The 23,664-nt window shown below is 42.4% G+C and overlaps 1 long non-coding RNA gene across 1 annotated transcript in view; it reads left to right on the top strand.

Moving 5' to 3' along the window:
* LOC134358561 (uncharacterized) overlaps positions 1-23,664 on the top strand; it is a 62,400-nt gene that overhangs the window by 24,581 nt on the left and 14,155 nt on the right. The window lies entirely within an intron of this gene.

Raw genomic sequence — 23,664 nt, 5'->3', positions numbered from 1 at the left:
CTCTCCACTTCCTCCTTTGGCCAGCTTTTCCTTATTCGGTGCAGAGGGACTGTGCTTCCCCTTTCATAGGTGCTGCTGGTAAGCTGCTTTGCACAATAGACCCGTGGTTCCGGGAGCACCTATTGTGTGTCCTGTAGATCGACAGGCAGGACACATGGATGCACATTTACTACACACACCCCAGGCCTGTGATTTCAGTACCTATTTCACTCCAGTATGAAAATAGCACTTGCAAGTCATCAGAACATCTGAGGCACGCTTGCTATGTGATTGGCACAGTGGCATAGCGGTCGGCAGAATGCTGTTCCAGCATCAGTGACCCATGTTCAATTTTCACTGCTGTCTGCAAAGAGTTTTTACGTTCTCCTGCATGGATTTCCCCCGAGTGCTCCGGGTTCCTCCCGCATTCCAAAGACGTTTGGGTTAATGAGTTGTGGGTGAGCTATGTTGGCACCGGACGCACAGTGGCTCTTGCAGGCTGCCCCCAGCACGTGCTCGGACCGTGCTGGTTGTTGACCCAGTTCGCTGTATGTTTCAGTGTTTCGATACACAAGAGACAAATAAAGTGAATCTCTGGTATACTCCCTGCTTGCAGAATGGAATGCTTTCTGTGGGCCGGGTGTGGGTGGTGCCAACAGGTTCAGTGGCATCCGGGGTAAAGCAGACATCTTGACTGGCGCGCTGTCGACCACCACAGACTTCCACTCAATCGGACACCAACATGCCATATCTGGGCTCCTTATCTAAGAAAGGGTGTGCTGGCATTGGAGAGGGACCAGAGGAGGTTCACGAGAGTGAACCCAGGAATGAGATGGTTAACAACAAGACATGTTTAGAGTCATGGAACACTACAGTATAGAAACAGGCCCTTCAACCCATCTAGTCCGCGCCAAGTTATTATTCTGCCTACTCCCGTGGACTTGCACCTGGACCATAACTCTCCATACCCCTCCCATCCATGGGCCTATCCAAATCTATATTAAATATTCAAATTGACCCCACATGCAACACTTGTGCTGGCAAATCCTTCCACACTCTCACCATCTTCTGAGTGAAGAAGATTCCCCCTCATATTCCCCTTAAACATTTCAACTTTCACCCTTAACCCACGATCTCTATTTCTAGTCTCACTCAACCTCAGTGGAAAAAGCCTGCTTGCATTTACCGTCTCTATACTCCTCATAATTTTGTATACTGTACCTCTATCAAATCTCCCCTCAATCTTCTACGTTCTAGGGAATAAAGTTCTAACCTTTTCAACCTTTCCCTATAACTCTGGTCCTCAAGTCCTGGCAACATCCTTGTAAATTTTCTCTGCACTTTTTCAATCGTTTTGACATGTTTCCTGTACGTAGTTGACCAAAACTGCACACACTACTGCAAATTTGGCCTCACTAACTTCTTATATAATTTCAACAAAAATCCTAACTCCTGTTCTCAATATTTTGATTTATGAGGTCCAATGTGCCAAATTTTTCTTTACAACCTTGCCTACCTGTGACACCACTTTCGAGGAACAATGGACCTGTGTTCACAGATCCTTCTGTTCTACTACACTCCTCAGTGTCCTACCTCTCGCCACCCAAGTCCCTGATTTGTCCTCTCAAAGTCCAACACCTCACACTTGTCTGCATTAAACTCTATCTGCCATTTCTCAGCCCATTTATCCAGCTGGTCCGGATCCCACTGCAAGTTTTGATAATCTTCCTCGCTGTCCGCTACAACCCCAATCTTGGTGTCATCTTCAAATTTGCTGATCCAGATTACGATATTATATTCCACGTCATTGATACAGATGACAAACAACAAATGGACCCAGCACCGATCCCTGCAGCACACTACTAGACACAGGCAACCATCTACCACCACTCTCTGGCTTCTCCCGCAAAGCCAATGTCTAACACAATTTTCTACTCCACCTTGAATGCCAAGCGACTGAACCATCCTGTCAAACTCTCATGCGGGACCTTGTCAAAGGCATTGCTAAAGTCCATGTAGACAACATCCACTGCCCTGCCTTCATCAACTTTCCTGGTAACTTCCTCGAAAAACTCTATAAGATTGGTTAGACACAACCTACCACACACAAGGCCGTGTTGACTATCCCTAATCAGTTAATCCAGTCGTTTAGGATACTTCCAATAACTTTCCTACTACTGATGTCAGGCTTACCGGCCTATAAGTTCCTGGCTTGTTCTTAGAGCATTCTTTAAATAATGGGGACAATATTAGCTATCCTCCAATCCTCTGGCACTTCACCCGTGGCTAAGGATGGTTTACATATCTCAGCTAGGGCCCCTGCAATTTCTGCACTGGCCTCCCACAGGGTCTAAGGGAACACTGTGTCAGGCCCTGGAGATTTATCCATCCTAACTTGTTTCAAGACAGCTAACACATCCTCCTCTGTAACCCGTATACAGAACACGACCTCACTGCAGCTCTGTCTTACTTCTATCGACTCTCTGTCTGTCTCCTGAGTAAATAGAATTTTACGGCTCTGGGCACCTACTTGCTGGAGTTTAGAAGAATGATGAGGGATTTCAGTGAAAGCTATCAAATATTGAGAGGCATCGATGGAGTGGATGTGGAGAAGATGTTTCCTAGAGTGGGGAAGCCTAGGACCAGAGGGCACAGCCTCAGAATACAGGGACATCCCCTTAGAACAAAGATGAGGTGGAATTGTTTGAGCCAGAGGGTGTTGAATCTGTGGAATTGATTGCCACAGACTTGTGTGAAGGCCATGTTATTAGGTACACGAGTACATTTAAGGCAGAGGCTGATAGATTCTTGATTAGTAAGAACATTGAGGTTACAGGCAGAAGGTAGGAAAGTGGGGTTAAGAGAGATATTAAATCAGCCATGATGGAATAGCAGAGCAGACTTGATGGGCCGAATGGCCTAATTCTGCTTCTATGTTTTATGGTCCCATGCAGTGTATTATCTACAAAGTGCACTGCAGTTACTCGCCTGGATAGCTCCACATTCCTAACGTCCAATCTCAACCAAGAAGAACGACAAACATAGCAGGTGTGTCAGAATCTCACGTGCTCCGTTCTGACAGACAAATATTTGTTGTAGTCCTTAATCATCTAAACCCTGGAAAACTCTCCCTGACAGCGATCTGCGAGTACTGTCATCAGAAGGACTGGAACGTTTTGCCAAATTCGTAAGTGCAGTTAGAGATGGGAGATGAAGGCTGCCTTTCCCAGCAAAGCCCAGATCCTAAAAATGAAAAGATAAAGTCTGAGTGTCAGGAAGTTGGGCTGTGAACCTCAGATTTTCTCGACAGTTCCTATGGTGTGCTGCTGGGCACTGAATAACAGCCCAGCAGAATTAGTGTCAGAGATTAATCACTCTGGTTTTTGCTAATGCTCTGCTTTCGGCCATGCTGAGACGGGTGAGGACTGACAGATTGGCCTTCTGAATGAGAGGTGAGTTGCTGAAACTTAGACATGCTGTAAAAAAACCCTCAAAGTCCCTCGTTAACATACCTTCCTCTGCATTTCTCATAATTATAGAGCACAGAAAGCCCCAGAGGCCCACTGTGATCATGTCAGACTCCTTTATTCTTTTAAAATCTAACTTCCTGACCAAGCTTTTGGCTAGCTACCTTAACTTCTGCTTACATGGTTCAATATTAAATTCTATAATAGAACAGATCATTAGGAGAAAGAGGAGATAATACTGAAAAATAGATATAAGCGTAAAAGATTCTGAGTGTACAGAACAGGTTGTTCAACTGGCTGCTTCACTGCCTGGTGTAGGGCTGGGAGCTACTGCACAGGATCAAAATAAACAGCAGAGGGTTGTAAACTTAGTCAGCTCCATCATGGGCACTAGCCTCCGTAATATCCAGGACATCTTCAAGGAGCGATGCCTCAAAAAGTCGGTGTCGGTTATTATGGGCCGCCATTACCCAGGACGTTCCACCCTCTTCTCATTGCTACCATCAGGAAGGAGGTACAGAAGCCTGAAGGCACCCACTCCGTGATTCAGGAACAGCTTCTTCCCCTCTGCCATCCGATTTCTGAATGGACTTTGAACCCATGAACACTACCCCCCTACTTTTCGTATTTCTATTTTTGCACTACTTATTGAATTTAACTACTTAATATATGTAATTACTGTATTTCATGTTTTTTTCTCTATTATCAGCTATTGCACTGTACTGTTGCCACAAAGGCAACAAATCTCACAACATATACCGATGATATTAAACCTGATTCTGATTCTGATAATGGTGGTCACTTGCAGTATTAAAGATATCCGTCACTCACAATATTTCATTTCGCCTTTAAAATTGCTTTAGATTTTGCAGCTTGTTCAATGTTAAATCAGTGCCTGTTTTTCATCTCCAGAGCGGACCATTAACTAAGTGTTGTGTGCTGTTATCTGCATTTCCTACTTAAACCACTATTCATTGAAGCAACCCAGAAGTGACATTCAAAAGGAAGTAGCAGTTAAAAATAATCCTCAATGGTTAATTTTTCTTTCCCATGGTCCTTTTTGTGGATTACTTTAGTGCTTGAGAAATGGGGATGAAACAAAAATATGTGTTGTGTGCTCATTTTGGATCCCAGATGTTCTCTTTATGGAAGTAAAGAGGGAGACTTCCTTCCTTTTTCCTTTTACAGAACAATGATCACCTGCTGTTGTTTTCTTAATATTATCTGCTTCAACAGCTTGTTTTCACACGAGACTTGTAAAAACAATTAAGGACAGAAGGACTTGTAGTTATGTAGCACCTTTCGAGACCTCAGGACATCCCAAAGCGCTTTGCAGCCCACAAAGTCCTTTTGAAGTTGTCCTAAGGGAATATGTGCTAATTAAACTGTTCCATTGTTGCTGAGACACTGGCAAAAATCAAGTCTAACTCAAACTAATTATGGTCCCGGCAGTTTGCTCTCAACCATCAGCAAGCTATTGGTTAGCAAGTGCTGCTGGATAGCACTAACAGTTTGGCCCAGTGGTATTCACTCATCAATATCCCTGCAGGGTCTCACTCCGCAACGTCAACAATTCCTTCGCCACTCTCACAGATTTTGCTCGACCTGCTGAACTCCTCCAGGAGATTGTTTGTTGCTCCAGATTCCAGCAGTCTCCACCTAGGTTCTTGATTGGTCAAGGAATGAAGGGGTACAGGGAGAAGGCAGGAGATTGGGACTGAGAGGAAAATTGGGTCAGCCATGATGAAATGGTGGAGCAGATGCAATGGGCCAAATGGCCTAATTCTGCTCCTGTATCTTATGGTCTTGAGGCCTTTTGCTCATTCTTGCTTAATTTAAGGCTCGCTACCACCATTTAGCTCCAGCCTTCATAAGCAATTGTTGTATTTCAGAAGTGAAGAATCACTGACCTTGACTTTGGACAGCATTTGACTAAATGTGGCATCGGGGAGGCCTGGTAAAATTGGTGAGTGAACATCAAGGGGGAATTGCTCTACCATCTAGACTCATACCTCACCCAATGGCAGGTCACCCCACTTCCAGGACATCACTGCACCAGTTACTCTGAGCCGCTCCAATCGTCTCCATCTGCTACACCAAACAACTTCATTCTGTCACAAAATTCAGAACTGGTGATGTTTGATGATGACCGTAGATTATACAATTCCATTTCCAATTCCTCAAAAGGTGAAGCACTCGTTCTGGAGAATATTCAGCCATGGGCTAATAAATAGCAAGCAAGAATCATGCCACAAAGCTGCCATACAATGACTTCTCCAGGAGGAGAAACCCTTCTTACATATTCAGTGGCATTGCTATCATTGAGACCTCACCAATAGCATCCTCGGGGTCACTATAGGCCAGAACCTCAACTAGAATGGACTGTCACATAAATAAAGATTGGAGGCTGAATATACACGTGACTCACTCCTGACGCTCCAAAACTTTTCCATCGTCTGAAATTACAAGCCAGGAGGGTGATGGAATGCTGCTGACTTGCCCAGAGGAATGCATCTCCAGCTAGGCTGAAGATATTTGGTGGCATCCCAGAAAAAGCACCTTGCTTTCCACTATTGACACTCATCGGCTGCTGCACACGCCACCCATTTCTACCTCCCCTCCTAACTCAAACACCATCGCGACCTAAAGATATACAGCAGATGTTGCATCTAAATCAGGAACTGCTTATCCGCTAGCAGAAAAGCTGAAGCCGTTCAAGAAAATGGCTCAATAAGCTAGTTTTTCCCACTCAAAATAATTAAAATATATAATGTAATTGTAATAAAATATCTGCCCAAATGGTGCTTTGCACAGAAATGTGAAAATCATTTTTTTATTCACTTTAATTGCGCAGAATGTGATCAGCTTGAATGACCAGTAGGTGGAGCCCTAGGTCCCTGTTGCTTTGCCTGAGTCCGTTGCTGATACTTAAAACAGCCTGATTTTATATTTGCTAACAGCACTGTGTTTTTATAGCTTAATGTCAATCAGTGATCAATTCAATTTCCTTCTATAAATTAATTCTTCTAATTGAGGTGCCACATATCTTTACAAATTAGATATCCAAAGTTTTTTAAATTATGCTTTAACTCAGCACTTACAAATTTGTGGTGAAATTACAATCGTACTTCAAGGTTCCCTTGTAACCTTTCGTGTGTTATTCCCTTTAAAAATCACTTCACAAGTTTTGAGTTAAGTTTCCCATAAATATGTCATATTTGTACCTTAGTAAACCTGAGATTCATTTTCTTGTGGGCATACTCAACAAATCTACAGAATAGTAACTGTAACAGCATCAATGAAAGATCAACCAGAGTGCAGAAGAGAAGAAGCTGAGCAAATGCAAATTTAAATAAATAACGAGAACATGAGATGAAGAGTCCTTGAAAGCGAGAACATCAGTTGTCAGAACATTTCAATGATGGGGCAAGTGAAGTTGAGTGTAGTTATCCACTTTCGTTCGCGAGCCTGATGGTTGAGGTGCAGTACCTGGTGCTGCAAGTCCAGAGGCTCTTGTAGCTTCTGCCTGATGGCAGCAGCGAGAAGAGAGCATGTCCTGGGTGATGGGGGTCCCTGATGATGGATGCTGCTTTCCTATGACAGTGTTTCATGTAGATGTGCTCACTGGTTGGGAGGGCTTTACCTGTGACGTCCACCGTAAATTAAATGTTTGCTTCTTGCAATTAGTGAGAAGTTTTAGTTTGTAGACTCTACATAATTTAGAGAATTGCTCCTAATCTAGTTGTGTAAGTTTATTTTTAAAAGTAAGAACAGATTTTGTCAACTCATGATGTTTTTCATTTATAAAATTATGTTGTGTAAAGCAATTTTTTAGATATATTTCAACAGTTGATAAGGTACCACATAAAAGACTTAACCATAAGATAAGGATGCCTAGAGTTGGGAGTAATGTATTAGCAGGGATAGAGGATTGGTTAACTAATAGAAAGCAGAGAGTTGGGATACATGGGTGTTACTCAGGTTGGCAATCAGTGGTGACTGGTGTGCTGCAGGGGTCGGTGCTGGGCCTGCAACTGTTCACGATATACATTAACGATCTGGAAGGGGGAACCGAGTTTAGTGTATCTAAGTTTGCTGATGACACTAAATTGAGTGGAAAAGCAAATTGTGCAGAAGATACGGAGGGCCTGCAGAGAGGTATAGATGGGTTAAGTGAGTGGGCAGGGATCTGGCATATGGAGTACAATGTTGATTAATGTGAGCTCGTCCACTTTGGAAGGAAAAATGGAATATCAGATCATTATTTAACTGGTACTAGATTGCAGCATGCTGCTGTGCAGAGGGCTTGGGAGTGCTTGTGCATGAATCACAAAAGGTTAGTTTGCAAGTGCAGCAGGCTATCAATAAGGCAAATGGAGGGATTGAATTTAAGAGCAGGGAGGTTATGCTGCAACTGTACAGGGTACTGGTGAGGCTGCACCTGGAGTACTGCATGCAGTTCTGGTCTCGAGTCAGCTATGTAACCCAGAAGCTGTCAGCAGAAAATTCTTAGGCAGTTGTTAGTAATAATTGGTATTTGATATTTATAAAAAGCACTTCTTCATTATCCTTCTGAATTCTTCTTCACAGAAAACAAGAAAACCAAATCCTCATTTACTTTAGCACATCTCTTTTTGTGCTTTCAGGTTTTTAACTGATCTTCTGACTCCTGCAATCAGCCTACCAGGGGATCAGGTGAAAATACTCATTGTACAATGGTGATTCAATAATGTGGTAACTTGTCGGTACTGAACTCCTTGACTGAGATTTGGTTCCGTTGAAGCTATGGGAGGAGTTCAATGAGCATATTTTCTTACGTTGTCCATAAATTAGTGAGCAAATTTCTACCTTGACACTTATAAGACATTGTTCGTTTTGATGACAGTGATAATCAGATATAGACTGAAATGAATCGTGCTGTCTGTGGCTGTGGCCAGGTGTCTTGACATTATGATGACTTCTGAATCAAATGATGGAGCCTCAATTTGCTGGGATTCCTCAACATCATATTGGAGAATTTGTCTCTCCAATCCTGTGTCTAGCAGACCTGATAAGATCAATTTTGCTTTTTTTAAAAAAGTAATTTGTTTGGCTTCAAAACTGTTTTAATGGTTCTGTGTTTAATAACTCTTCTTAAATTATTTACCACAAACTTGGTATTTGAAGTCTGTAAAACAGCCACATAGACTTAGATTGAAAGCAAGTCGATACCTTCATCCTTACCTCTTATCAAAGGTTGTTCAGATGTTCTAGGTAGGGGCTGAAGTCTGTATTGCTCATTGCTCGGGCCTCCATATGCCTCGTTGAATGGTCTCTGGGAGAGTAGGGTCAGCTCAGTGACTCTGAATGTCCCAGGCCAGGTAAGTGTGGGTGAATGAAGATGACAAGCTCTGAATCCAGGACCAAATCCAACACCATTCAGCCAAGTATTCTGGACCACATCAGAGCAGCCCTGATCTTATTAAAAAGCAATACAGGTTTCAAGGGTCATAGCCTTCTCTTGTTGCTAATTTTTACATTCATAGCTTTGTACAATCATATTACAAATGTCTGAATGTGCAATAACAATTAGCTGTCTTAAATTAAGAAACCTCTCAGTGATCTGTGCTTTTTATACATTCTGGATAGGTGGCTATTGGGCAGTCTCTATGGTTCAGTTAGATAGCGTTCTTGCTTTATGTTGAAACAATATGGGTTCATCCCACTTTACAGATGCAGTTTGTTACTGAATGAGTGCAGCACTTTCGGAATGCAGAGACTGGGTCTGCTCTCCGTGTTGGACCTTACAGATTCCACAGTACAGCTTCAAAGGAGTTCAGGAGAGTTCTAAATAACCTTGGCCTGTGACCAGCATCACTAAAACGGATAATGAAAGAGTGGCTTGGGAGAGCTTTCAGCAAGGTCAATCCTAAATTTTTACGTTACAAAATTGATTACATAAGAAACACTACTCAAGATTTTTTTAGGCTTGCTGACAAATAAGGAGGTGCTACAGAAATGCAAGACTTTTTATTACTGGAGGGGTTATCTCCCTGTCTGTATGTTTGAGAACAGTAATCACTGAAAGAAATCTGATTGTAGGACAAAAGCAAACCGATGTTGAAAATATTTCTGTTTATTAATCCCAAAGATAATAACATTGCTTTGATTTTGAACCAGGTTTTATTACCTTGGCTATGCTAGCCAGTGAATAATGAGATGTATAAAGTGAACCATTTAGAGGAACAATTTGTAGATTAACATTTTCATGGAATATAAAGTCATCCCATTAACCAAGCTGGTGCCTAAATGTGAAGTATGAGTAAGTGGTTTAAAACCGTACATAGAGAAGTAAAGACAGTTCATACCACACAGGGAAGATGAACGTCTTCATGAATAACATTTATTTGAATTTAACTCAGGCTTTTGACAACATCCAACACGTATGAATTGTACTGGGGTAACATTTAATAATAATAACAACTGATTTATAGAGCACTTTCCATACAGACAATGTAGTTCCTAGTGCTTTACAAAGGGATAAAATGCAAACATAGAAACAAAATAAAAGAAAATAAAAATGAGCATGAAAATAAAAGGCTGCTCTGTGGCACTTGCAAGAAACGTGATGATGATAGAGCTGAGAGGCTTTCTGCTAATTCTCTCATTAAAGGCAGTAGTGATCCTGAATATTCACTCATCTGCAATGTGAACCTATGTAACCAGTGGAGAACTCAGAGGAGCCCATCAAGATGAATTCGAACATTTTAGAGAGGAGTATTAGATTCTCTGCACAAGGATGGTTACACTGCCATTTACCTTTTCAAAGAACAAATTTATACAAACAGTTCTCAGAAGCCCAGATGGCCTCATATGTGGGCTAACCTTCAGGTGTCGCACTGCCCTTGGGTCCTCTGAGAGTTAGGGTTATGAAATACTTTCTGGTAGGAATCAGAAATGACTTGTACCTTAATTTAAAGCCCCAATTTCTGTCATTTCCTCTGGTTCTGCACTCTCTCAAAATGGTGGCCACAGAAGATGCAGAGAGAGGTCATTCTTTACAGCATCCTGGAGAAACAGCAACCAGTACACCCAGACATGACATTTCTGGATTCGGCCCTAATTACCAGCCCTTCCATGTGGTGTACCAAGATAACCAAGGATATTTCATCCCAAAGTATCTGCGGATGAATGGAAATGTCATAATTGAGCGTGGCTTTAATGTGTATCCTTTTCTCTAGAAGCACATTTGAAGTGCCCTCGTACTCCCTTTGTGCAGAAAATGTCACAATTATATTTTTAACTTCCATCTTTCTTCATGAGAACTGTAACAAACCACAGGTGGGGCATTCTTGCATCTCAGTGGGCAGTTACTGAAGATATTCAGCCACTAGAACATTGCCAGGTTTGATGCTGGTCTTTCAAAATGCCTGGCATTTACTCTTTTCATTATTTCAGTACTATTATAACAGAAGCAAACAAGATTGTTTAAAAATACACTCCTCCCTTGGCACAGTAACAATGATCAGAAGGAGAACATTCAAACAAGTGAGGATAAATCATTGAGGAAACTGCTGGAGAATGAGAATGCTTCTGAAGCTAGGGAAGAACTGTTGGTTCTTCTCATTCCCCGAGACCATCCGACGGCATTATTAAAAGTAATTGAATTTTTAATGCCCATTATAGGATGGAACAGTCAAAGTATTGGCTATTTACACAGTGAAATGCTTCATTTGTGTTAACAACTAACACACGCGGAGCTGTGCTGGGGGCATTATTTTTCTCACGTCTATCCACCAAAGCCATGCATCTTTTCTTGTGCATGCAAAAGGGTATTGGCTTGTTCTGTGAATGGTGACAGTGTGGTTGTCTGTCAGGGAAGTTCAGAGGGTTGCACTGTGGCCCCAGCACCTCAGGAGGCACTATCCTTCAGGCCATGACCTCGCAGTCTCAGTTCCTCACAGAAAATATCCCACAGCATTCATTTGAAAAAATAGGAGATCCTTCCTTCCAAACATTTATTCCTCAACCAGTGACAGCAAAAGCTGTAAGTTATCTGCATAATTTAGCTCATAGCTCTTTGCAGCACCATTTCTTTGTAGTAATTGTCCACCATATTTCCCATAAATACAATATAAATTTATCTCAGTTTTCATCTAAGGCTTTGCCTTACACCGAGATTTCTTCAGCCTCATCTCCTCCCACTTCTCTCAGCCATGTCCAGACATCCTCCCCCTTCATGATTACCTACCTGTGCCTCCATGATCCTAGACTCCTTGCGCTTGTCATTGAGGCTCAAAAAACACTGTAAAAGCAACCTTACTTACCCTTCTCACCCCATCAATACCAGGGTCTATGGATGTGAACAGGCTGACAACGTTAATCCTTCAGTAACAAGGAAGTACAAACCCTAGAAAATGTCCCTTCATGCTTTACTGCATTCAGCCACTTGCAGCAGAAGGTAAAGTTGGTCGAGATCTTTACTTCAGTGAAACAATATTAAGAAGTGTTTTGTCAGCTTTTGGCTGTGCCAGCATTTGGCACTTGATCAATAGAAGTGACACCAATTATTTGTGCCATGTGTCGGCTGGAAGTTGGAGATATATGAAACATCAGTGGGAGACCATCAATCACAGGACCACTGGGGCTCCGAGCTTATCAAGCTGACGGAATATTGAGCGTACGGGAGGACCCCTGAGGCCCAAGTGCTTCCCTGAACAGTAGATCATCGAAGTCCATACTTCCAAAATCAAAAAGTAAGATGGAAATAAAGTCTGTGACATAAAAGCTTTCAAAATTATCCGCAGTAAAAAAAACACACACACAATAATAGCTTGGCATGAAAGTCATATAATGAAACAAATATACATTGCAACCTTCAGATTCAACGTAACTTAGATTTGCACTTGATACTACCTTGTTTCAGGTTGATGTATGGTCCCTTAGTTATTATTAATGATTTAGTGAATTTACCTTTAAAATTTTGGGTAGATTATTTATTATGTCAGCAATATGTAGGCATGATCAATGAAAGGCAGCAATAATCTTTGTTCTTGGCCTCACCAATTTAATGCACTCTGGCTATTAATTATAGTGATCAAAAAGGAGAGGGAAACACTGTAACAGGGAGATAGGTGAAACTCATTTGTATTGTTTTATGATATCTAGTGAAATTATATATTATTAAAGCAAAATAATATGATATCGGTAAATAATTTTAAACAGCCGAGGCTGAAGCTGTTCTTCGCACTGCACTTTTCCGAGACTTATTTGAAAGTGTTTGTTAGTTTCGCTGCCAGAGACTAAAATCCCTGCAGTCTGTATTTACAATTGTGCTTTATGTTTTTCTCTCGGCATTTTCATTGCATAAAACAGAAGAAAATAGTTTTCAGCCTCCCCTTTTGGGAGGTAAACTTAAGGGATCAGCTGTCCATGACAGAACTTGCTCTATGCTCATTTCCTCTGCTGTGAATGGAAGAGACAAGCACCGTAAAGGACAGGACACCCTCTCCATTCCAACCGTTTGGTTGCTCAGATGTAGAATGAATATTTTAAATGACCACGGGTATTAAAATTTTAAAACAAAATCCTTTATTTCACCCTTATGGATTTTTGTCACACTGGCTTTTCTTTCCCTCTTCCTGCTCTATTCCTGCACCAGAGTCTTGTCCCCAGGGAAGCGCAGGATAATGTGGGCCTCCGTGAGTCTCTGACTGTAACCTGAAATATGTGTTCCACTGGATGAAGCATTACATTAGCAACTCAAACTCTACTTGTGTGTTTTCAGGGAAATTAAATTTACAAATAGGAAATTAGTCATGGATTATTGACATTTTCATTATTGAAATTTATTCCTTGTAAAGTTAAAATGATAATCAAAACATATCTATCATTTTAGTGACATTACCATCTGAGAAAAGTTCACTAACCCATGTCTGGAGATGAGCAATGAGATATTCATTGTTTTTGTGTTATAGAACCATGTGGTGCAATAATCTGCCTATTTTGTTTATTAATCCTATCCAACCTTAAAGGGATTGTCTGTTTTGGCCTGGAAATTATATCACACAGCACAATGCTTTTAGTTGAGTCCATAATTATATTTTAATCGGAATTCAATTCTTTGGGTATTCAGTGTACAGCTAGTACGCTTCCAGGAACATGTTCAGAGGATGCACAATGACATCGAGCTTTCTGAAACACAGAATTGTCTGTCACTTGTGCAAAATCCCTGTGTGCATACAAGGCCGTCAAATGGCACAGGTCGCTCCCTCTAGAACTGTTGTCATGTGGCAGGTTGAGGCCTGATTTAATGTTTGTTAAATGGGATTCAACCCTGTCTGGTCTACTGCTGGGGAGGCCGACAAGTTCATTCTCTTCTCGAGAGGTGCTTCCATTGAGTAGTTTGCCCAGTTTTGGCAGCATGCCAACTTGAGACAGAAGGCAATTCCACATGGATTAATATGCTGATGGTCTAATGTTTGTGTTCTCTCTCTCTCTCCCTCTCCCCCCTCCCCTCCCCTCCTCTCCCCCCCCCACCCCTCTTGTTTGATGTTCCCAGAGGATGGTGCCAGAGTCTTAGGTCCTGGGCAAGATTTAACAGACAAGGCTGGTGGATTGGACTTTGCAGTTCATGTTATGATGTGTATCTGGTTTCTGGTTACTCCTTTTTTTGTTGCTATTTGGTGCAATTTTGATTGGGTGTACAGGCTGTGCCGACTGCAGTCAACAAACAACACAGCGCTAAATTCAACTGAACTAAATTGAACTGAGCATTCCTAGACTGTGTCAATAACTGCGGTTTGTTATTCTATATTCTGTGTTTCTTCCTTTCTATTTAGCTGTATGTGCGATTTGTTCTTTTTTTTGCACAATGGGTTTTTGATGTTTTTGAATGGGTTCCATGGTGTTTCTTTGTTTTGTGGTTGCCTGTGGGAAGGCGAATCTCAGGGTTGTACTTTGATAGCACATGTACTTTGAATCTTTGAGTACTTTAATGTCTTGACTGCTCAGGTTCAATCCAGAGGTACAGTGCTGTCTGTGTGGAGTTTGTACGTGACTGCAGTGGGTTTCCTCTGGGTGCTCGCTTTCCTCCCACAAATGAACCACAGGATGATAGGCCATTGTAAGTTGCTCCTGGTGGAGGTGTGGGGGACGGGCAGAGCGATCAAGAGGGAGTTGAGCATTTGAGACCGAAGTGGTTACCAGGAAATAAGTGAGGAAAGAGGATGGATGGGATCGTTCTGCAAACAGGCATTGACCTAATGTTTAGACGCCTTCGTCTATGTTGTGAGAACCATGAAAGTAAACTTTAAAATAAGGAAAGTGAAAGGAGAAGTGTAAATAGCATCATACATAGGCTGATAGACTGGATGACTAGTGAAAGGTAGAGAAAGGGTGAGAAATAAGGAGATTAATTTTACAGCCAATGATAAGTAAATAGAGCATCAAATAAGTTTGTATGCTAGTGGGAGACTGCTGATAAGGTTATAAGAAAAAAAAAGATGAGTAATTCTGGATTTCTCTAAACAAGGATGCTGAATGCACAATAGAAGAGGTTATACTAAATTACAGAAATCTCAGATTAGGCAGAAATTAGAGGTTTTTTTCCAGCCAGAACTGGATGTTTCAGGTGGAGAAGTACAAAAGTTACCACTAATGTGATGTTGGAAATAAGAAGCTTAGTTATGAAAAGATAAACAGAACAATGTCAGTATGAAAATCTTTTGCAGCTGTTCAAAATGATTAGAAGTTTGTTGAAGTGGCTGAGAAATTACCACCAACTCTGGAAATGTATTAACTCTGCTTAATAGAGTTTTAAAAAGTCTTACATCAGGCTGCTAAATGGCAAAAGATTTGTAGGAACATAAAGGTTTAAGATGTTGAGATAATAGATGTCAGCTATTTTCTCCATGTGCTTAATCCCCAGGATAAGTGTAAGTACATCCGATCAGAAATAGAGAAGATTATTTGGACAGTTAACTGATGCAATGTATACTTCCACTGACCTGACAACTCCTAACCATCAGAACTATTCAGGAGTTAAAACACATTACCTAATATTGGTTTGCATTATAGTCTTTCATTCCTCCTCAATACCCAGTGGTCTCTGCGACCACAATGCATCTTTGAACCAATTGAGGTTGGATAATTCAGTATGGTTCATATTGAATGAAAATGATTCCTGGTCTTGTTGACTGAAAAGCTGATTGTACTTAAATAGAAAACTCCCTGATCAAGGAGCTTCAGTCCTCATTTTTTAGCAGATTATGCATTGAGAGAGGAAATTAATGTAATATTATTTACTATTTCAATTCTTGGAACCATTGTTTGCATCCGAAGAAAATGATCAAAGCACAGAGATCAGTACTAACTTTACTAATCCACATCACAGAGCTCGACTCTCTCCAGCTGACAGGTACGTACAAATCTCACCAATGCAGCTGTAGGAACTGGTGGGCAATATCTGGTCGGACATCAAATGCAATTTATTATCTGGACACAAAATATAAGAAGTCACACAGATTATATGTTCCAGCTTCATGACTGGTGAAATCAAGAATATGATTTAATTTCAGTGCAAGTTGCTCCCGATATTTATCTTAACATTTGCAAGTTCATTAAGCCATCTTCCATCTTTTGACTATCTTCCTCAGCAGTCATTCTCCAAATTAATTTGCTACTTTTGTACTAAATTAATTCACATATTTGTAAATCTGAGATATGGGCCTCTGTCCAATATAAGGTGAACTGGAAGTTACAACTTGATTTAGTGTGTTAGTTAAGGGATAAACTCTCTATCCTATTAGTCAAAGTCAAGGCGATAGCTCGTGGTGTAGGCATCAGTACTCTATACATAGGAATGAATACTCTATACGGTGTTCAGTTTTTGAGTTAGTACAAGCTAGCCTCAAAGTTACCAAAGCAAAGGAATGTGCTTTGTGGCTTACCACCAGGCACCAGAGAACATCAACATTTTATTTACAACAAGAGAAAATCTGCAGATGCTGGAGATCCAAGCAACACACACAAAATGCCTGAAACATTGACTGTACTCTTTTCCTAGATGCTGCCTGGCCTGTTGACTTCCTCCAGCATTTTGTGTGTGTTGCAATGTTTTATTTACATTCTCCAAGTAGCCTGAACAGAAGCCAACACCAATGGCCTGGCTCTTCTAAGCTTTACTGGAAGAAGCTATAGCGGGAGGAGAAGATGGCGGCGTGACGCAGTGCGCGCAGCTCTCCGGTGAAATGATATCGTATTTGTAAGTAGGATGCCGTGCACAATTCTGATTTGATGGAGACAGACGTGGGAAGCACAGAGAAACATCTGGAGAAACTTCTGAAATGCCCGGTTTACTGTGCAATTGAGAATCTCTGGAGGGAAGGACCCAAAATCCCTGGCTTTGCTGCTGGCGACCGAGGCTGGGGTTGAAGCGTTCGGCAAAGATGGTGCTCGGTACTCTGTGTCGGAGGGCTGATCGGAGGCTCGAAGTTTTCGGATGACTCAGAGTCGGACTGTGGTCGGGCATGGCAGGGAGAGTTTTCTTCCTTCTCCTGTCTGCGTGAAATGTGGGACTTTCAAGAGACTGAACTTTTTTACTGTGCCCATGGCCTGTTCTTCATCAAGTTATGGTATTGTTGCACTGTTGTAACTATATGTTATAATTATGTGGTTTTTGTTAGTTTTTCGGTCTTGGTCTGTCCTGTGTTTCTGTGATATCACACCGGAGGAATATTATGTCATTTCTTAATGCATGCATTACTAAATGCGTGTCTTAATAATCTAATAATCTAAGCTTGGGGAAGTATAGCTCTTTTTAGTGGCCTGAATAATATAAATGAAATCATTTACCTCAAACCTAAATATCAGAGGAATAGTAATCACCCTTTGACTGGGCATAGTCCACTCTCTTTAAATATTATCTGGCCAGCATTTTGTTTTCTTCCTATAGTCGCCACATGCCAAAGATTGAATTTTCTCTGCCGTATTTCAGCATCATATCAACGTAAGAAAAAGAAACACAGAAGTGCCTTTCAGCTTCTTGTGCCCACTCCACCATTCAATAAAGTCAACGAAATTAGTCCACGTTCCATATTCATTAATTTCCTTAAAATCTAAACATCAATCCATTTCTGTCTTGAATATACTCAGCGACATGGTCCCAATAGCCTATGGGTGAAGAATTTCAAAATCTTTAGGTGATGTGTTTTCCTGCATCTGTTTCCTGATGCTCTATTTTGAGACTGTGATGCCTGGTTCTAAAAACCTCATCCAGGAAAAGTGTTATTCCTGCACTTACCCCATCGACCACAGTGCGAAGGGGATGGGACCTGTAAGCAATATTGCCAAAGGGCTGAAACAAGATAACTCCAGTCAGGACATTCAAACTCTTGCATTCAGGTTCTCAATTGCTTCCTCTACCTCACGATTCAAGGCTCAAGGTGGTTTAATGTAATTTCCAGTACACAAGTGTAAAGGAAAACTAAATTATTGTTACTCCAGATCCAATGCAGCCCAAAACAAAACACAGTAAGATAAAGAACACAATGATAATAAATATAGGCATCCGTTAGTCTCATGAGACCATGGATTTGCGTCTTGGAAGGTTTCCAGGGTGCAGGTCTGGGCAAGGTTATATGGAAGACCAGCAGTTGCCCATGCTGCAAGTCTCCCCTCTCCACGCCACCGATGTTGTCCAAGGGAAGGGCATTAGGACCCATACAACTTGGCACCGGTGTCATCGCAGAGCAATGTGTGATTAAGTGCCTTGCTCAAGGACACAACACGTTCCCTCGGCTGGGGCTCGAACTAGCGACCTTCAGATCACTAGATGAATGCCTTAACCACTTGGCCACGCGACAACACTAATAAAACAAGACACAATGAATATAGAGGTCCTCCACTGTCCGGGGTCGACCATGGAGGTCGTGTCCCAGTTGCCAACATGATACACAAGCCAGGACAGTACAATTTGGAGAGCAAACTCTTGCCCATTTAGTAGATTCCCCTTCTCCGTGCAGTGATGAATCCACAGAAATAGCAGAGACTGATATATGAATATATATGATAGCTTATATACATAGATCGATTGTATGTACGTAAAGTGACACTGGACACAGGAATGTCTCTGCGTAAGGTGACTGATAAAATTATGGTGGTTGGGGGTGTGAGGGGGCGGGTTAGAGGGTGGAAAGTAACTGTTTTTGAGTCTTCTGGTCGTGACGTGGGTGTCTTGCAGCCACCTCCCTGACGGGAGAGGGACAAACAATCCGAGGGTAGGGTGGGTGAAAAAAAAGCAGCAGATTTCGGAGTCGGACTGAGCCCAGTCGGTGAGCAGGAGCAAGAGAAGGAGTGGAGATTTCACAGAGGTTCATACTGAGGGTTTAGAAAAGCAGTGCTTCAATAGTTCAATTGTTCCATTTAACATCAGAGTGGGTACAATACGCAACCTGAAATTCTTGCTCTTCACAGACATCCATGGAAACAGAATGGTGCCCCAAAAATGAGTGACAATAAAAAGTTGGAACCCCAAAAGCCCCCCCATTCCCCCCCCACGCATAAGCAGCAACAAAGCATCAACCCTCCCCCTCCCCCACTTACTACAGCAAAAAGCTTCAGCACCCCCCACTTACCAAGCAAGCAATAGCGAAGCAACCAGGAAAGACTGTGATCTGTAGTACAGCAAAACGAATCGTTCAACTGATAATTCGACATGCCACAGGCTCTCTCTCTCTCTCTCTCTCTCTCTCTCTCCCTCCCTCTCTCCCTCTCCCTAATCAAGTGCAGAGCAGTGTCACACAGTGAGCGAGGAGACAATAGACAATAGGTGCAGAAGGCCATTCAGCCCTTCGAGCCAGCACCACCATTCAGACTAATAAAACAAAAAAAACTCACTGATTGCAATGTTATAGCCTGCCACAACACTTTTTTTCCGCAAGTTCTTCGGCTCGAGAGTCTACAGCAAACTCTCCCCCACCATCGAGAGAGAGAGAGAGAGAGAGAAAGCGATCTGAGTACAGAAACTGCCAACAGCCGATCCGTTGTTCACACTATTCCATTTTCTCTCTTCGCGGCAGTTTTCAAAGTTGGACTGCACCCAATCAGTGAACGGGATTCATTAGAAAGGGTGAATAAAAATAAGGCAGGGGCAAGGGGAACGGCCATTGTGTGAGTGGGCCAGATTTGGAGTGGATTTGGCTTATCAGGCCTGAGCGAAATCAAGTTTGAGCAAGATAAACACCTGGCAGGATGCTGTTCATTAACTAATGCTTGGCGTTTAACACCATCATTCCCAGAGTTACAGAACCTGGGCCTCTGTACCTCCCTCTGCAACAGGATCCTCAGCCCTCTAACCGGAAGACCACAGTCTGTGCAGGTTGGAAATAACATCTCCACCTCACTGACAATCAACACTGATGCACCTCAGGGATGTGTGCTTAGCCCACTGCTCTACTCTCTCTACACCCATGGCTGTGTGGCAAGGCTTAAAGGCCATCTATAAATTTGCAGATGATACAACCATTGTCAGCAGAATCTCATATGGTGACAAGAGAGCGTACAGGAGCGAGATATACCAACTAGTGGAGTGGTGTCGCGGCAACAACCTGGTGCTCAACGTCAGTAAGACCACAGAACTGATTGTGGACTTCAGGATGGCTGAGATAAGGGAACAAAAACCAATCCTCATAGAGGGATCAGAAGTGGAGAGAGTGAGCAGTTTCTAGTTCCTGGGTGTCAAGATCTTCGAGGATCTAATCTGGTCCCAACATATTGATACAGCTGTAAGAAAGGCAAGACTCCAGCTATATTTCATTAGGAGTTTGAGGAGATTTGGTTTGTCACCTAAAACAGGCGGTTACTTCTATAGATGTACCATTGAGAGTATTCTGATGTGGCCTTCTATATATTGGCAAGACCCGATGCAGACTGGGAGACTGCTTTGCTGAACACCTACACTCTGTCCGCCAGAGAAAGCAGGATCTCCCAGTGGCCACACATTTTAATTCCACGTCCCATTCCCATTCTGACATGTCTATCCACGGCCTCCTCGACTGTAAAGATGAAGCCACACTCAGGTTGGAGGAACAACACCTTATATTCCATCTGGGTAGCCTCCAACCTGATGACATGAACATCAACTTCTCTAACTTCCGCTAATGCCCCACCTCCCCCTCATACCCCATCCGTTATTTATTTTTATACACACATTCTTTCTCTCACTCTCCTTTTTTTCCCTCTGTCCCTCTGACTATACCCCTTGCCCATCCTCTGGGTTCCTCCCCCTTGTCTTCCTCACCGGACCTCCTCTCATATCCCCTTTGCCAATCACCTGTCCAGCTCTTGGCTCCATCCCTTCCCCTCCTGTCTTCTATCATTTTGGATCTCCCCCTCCCCCTCCCACTTTCAAATCTCTTACTGGCTCTTCCTTCAGTTAGTCCTGACGAAGGGTCTCGGCCTGAAACGTCGACTGTACCTCTTCCTAGAGATGCTGCCTGGCCTGCTGCGTTCACCAGCAACTTTGATGTGTGTTGCTTGAATTTCCAGCATCTGCAAAATTCCTGTTGTTTGCGTCTACAGATTACAATGGGATATAGAAAATGCATGAAAAAAGAGCAATTTATGGTAGTCATGGGGGTTTTCAATATGCAGGTAGATTGGTACTGGATCCCAAGAGGAGGAATTTGATGGCTTTTTTGAGCAGCTCATGGTAGAGATCCCTAGGGGATCAGCTATTCTGGACTGGGTGTTGTGCCATGAACCAAAATTGATTAGAGAACTTAAGGTAAAGGAACTCTTGAAGTATATTTTAGGCAGAGGTTGACAGATTCCTGATTAGTCAGGGCATGAAAGGATATGGGGAGAAGGCAGGAGGTTTGGGGCTGAGAGGAAAATGGATCAGCCACGGTGAAATGGCAGAGCAGACTCGATGGGCCAAATGGCCTACTTATGCTCCTATATCTTATGATTTTATGGGTGGGATCCTTCATGATGTTACTGGCCCTTTTCTGGTACTCTTTCATATACTTTTCCTTGATGGCGGGTAGGCTTGTGTCAGTGATGCGTTCGGCAGTTTTGATCTCCTGTCTGCTGCCGTGCAGTTTCTGTACCAAGCAGCGATGCAGCTTGTAACGATGCTCCGTACCGTGTATCTGTAGAATGATGCGCCTACAGATGTGCATGGATCAGCTCTCTTCAACCTCCTCAGAAATTAGAGGTGTTGGTGAGCTCTCCTGATTGTGTGCAATGTGTTCTGGGACCATGAGATGTTGCGCGAGATGTGCCCCCCCCCCCAGGAGATTGAAACCACTCACAGTTTCTACTCTTGTGCCACCAATGTAAAGAGGAATGTGAGTGGTGTGTGTTCTCCTGGAGTTGACAACCATCTCCTTTATCTTGTTGACATTGAGGAAAAGGTTATTCCCTGGCACGGGGCCTTGAGCTCTCCCACCCCCTCTCTGTAGGCTGTCTCATTGTTGTTGGTGATAAGCCCCACCACCGTCGTGTCATCGGTGAACTTGCCCATCAACTTGATTCATGTACAAAAATACTCAGGTCCCCATCCTTCCACACCTTCCCCTTTTAACACTTTCTACTTCTCACCATTAAAAACAACACCCTGCTTGTCCATTCCTCTTCTCATCTGCTGCCATCAGGGAGGAGGTACAGGAGCCTGAAGATGCACTCTCAGTGTTGCAGGAATGGCTTCTTCCGTTCTGCAGTCAGATTTCTGAATGGATGATGAAGAAACCCATGAACGTCCCCTCATGATATTTGCGCCCTTTCTACACTACTCAGTTAATTTAATTTTTAATATAGAATTCTTTCTGTAATTTATAGTGTTTTTATATTTCGCACTGCCAAAATTCATGGAAAGAACTTTCGACATATGTCTTTGATATCAAACCTGATTCTGATTCTGATCCTATTTATTCCAACATTCTATCTTTCAGTCATTTAATCAATTATCTCTCCATACCAGTGTATTGCCCCAATACCGTATACTCAAATTTTGTTTAGTAAACTCATGTGACATCAAAAGCCTTTTAAAAGTTCGATTCACCCAGCCCCTGATTCCTCTTCCTGTTCGTTGCAACCTTCAGTTAAATAATCAACAGTGAGGTTGCAAACACGAGGCAATCTGCAGATGCCAGAATTTCAAGCAACACACATAAAAGTTGCTGGTGAACGCAACAGTGAGGTTGTCCTTGATTCATTTCAATCCATAAGAAATGTCCTCTGTATAGAATTTTGGAGGACCACCACCATTATCTTCGTAGACACTTCTTTTGAAATGTTGTGATGCAGGACTTTAGTTCTGCCAATGTGAGTTGCAGCACTGCTGAATAAAAAACAGCTTTGTCTTTTAGGTTGTTCCAATAACATGAACAATATTGGAATAGATCCTAGAGCAGTGCTGGGTGCATCGAGCACACCAAATCATCTGTTTATGAAATTCAAGGGGCCTCTTTTCCTTAGGGCTTCATGAAACACATTGCATTTTCCTCCCTAAAGCAATGGACCGCTTGTCTTATGAAGGTTGGGGAGAAAGATATCCTACCATCAATCTACATGAAGCATTACAATCAACATCCAATTAATTTAAAAAAACATTGATTGGCCACACACCATCTGCCTTCAGTACCCCAGCCTTGGGTCTTTTCAATGCTACTTTCATCTTTGGCCAGTCATTCAGCAGAGGTCCAAATGTTGGCAGGCCTGAAGAGAGTAAGGCCATTGAAATAATAAGACTGTCTCCAGGACTTGTGCCAGTGCATGGGATGTGCCCAAATCTGTTGGAGACAACTCTAGTCAGCAAGGGAAGTTGCTGAAATTAAAAATTGCCATGGTTTCCCACTGCCAGGCCCATATTTTACCAGCTGTAGATATTCCTGGATTGTCACTTCTTTTCCTCTAAATGTGTTCAGGTCCTGCTTTAAGATGGAAACAGAATTGTTCCTTGGAATCGGAGAGTGTCTGGCTGAATCCATTAGGGTTGCCTTGAACTCAGGTAGGCTGGCTATAGGAGGTTGCAGGGTGTGGAGAAAGGCACTGGGCCTTTCATCCCCATAAAATATTTGCAGTGCCGGTTAAGGGGGTGGAAATTCAATAAATCAAATTCCTCTGGCAACACGTATTAGGAACTGAGGAAAATAACATCAACCAGAAGCCAAATACCTACATGAGACAGTTTTCATTAAAAATATTCTACTCGGAACTTATAATGGAAATACTTAAG

Source organism: Mobula hypostoma, chromosome 2 (genome assembly GCF_963921235.1).
Source record: "Mobula hypostoma chromosome 2, sMobHyp1.1, whole genome shotgun sequence".
Lineage (NCBI taxonomy): Eukaryota > Metazoa > Chordata > Chondrichthyes > Myliobatiformes > Myliobatidae > Mobula > Mobula hypostoma.
Note: the sequence above shows the minus strand (reverse complement) of the source record. Positions and strands in the feature narration are given on the sequence as shown.